The following is a 616-nucleotide window of genomic DNA, read 5'->3' as shown; positions in this document are numbered from 1 at the left end:
ATTTCGAAAAACAACAGCTCAAAGTTGAATGTTTTAATTGAAAAATTGGTTAGATAAAACAAACTGAAACAGAGTGACTGTCTCTCCTCTGAATATTGGAGACCAGTTGTGTTGCAGAGTCACAGTGGGTTTAATGGAAACTGCTCACATAAAGAAATATCTGGTTAGAACAGAAACATTTAGAACAAAAAAGTCTGTTTAACTTAATAAATTAAATCAATAAATCGGTACACTGACCTAATAGCATAAGAGAAATTAAATATTATTACAGCAATGAAAAAATATAAATATTAATAACAGTGAATTCAAAACATTCAAACTGACGTCTGAATAAGGCTGACATCATGTAAAAGATTATTTTGAACATAATTAGGAGATAAAATATTATGCTTCCTTTCAGTAGAAAATAGCATTTAATAATGAATCTGAAGCAAATACACCAGTAAAAAACATTTTTACTGTCATATTATTGTTGCTTAGACTAATGAATAATTTAACGTTGTGATGTTAAAGTATGTATTCATCTTGATAAAGGCTGCCATCATAGAACAGGTGAAATCTCTCATAGGTGTGTGACTGGCAGATAATCTAAAAATGCACCTGTTTTGTCCTTTTG

Source organism: Cyprinodon variegatus, unplaced genomic scaffold (assembly GCF_000732505.1).
Source record: "Cyprinodon variegatus isolate N-32 unplaced genomic scaffold, C_variegatus-1.0 Scaffold2058, whole genome shotgun sequence".
In the NCBI taxonomy this organism is placed as follows: domain Eukaryota; kingdom Metazoa; phylum Chordata; class Actinopteri; order Cyprinodontiformes; family Cyprinodontidae; genus Cyprinodon; species Cyprinodon variegatus.
This window is presented reverse-complemented; position numbering follows the sequence as displayed.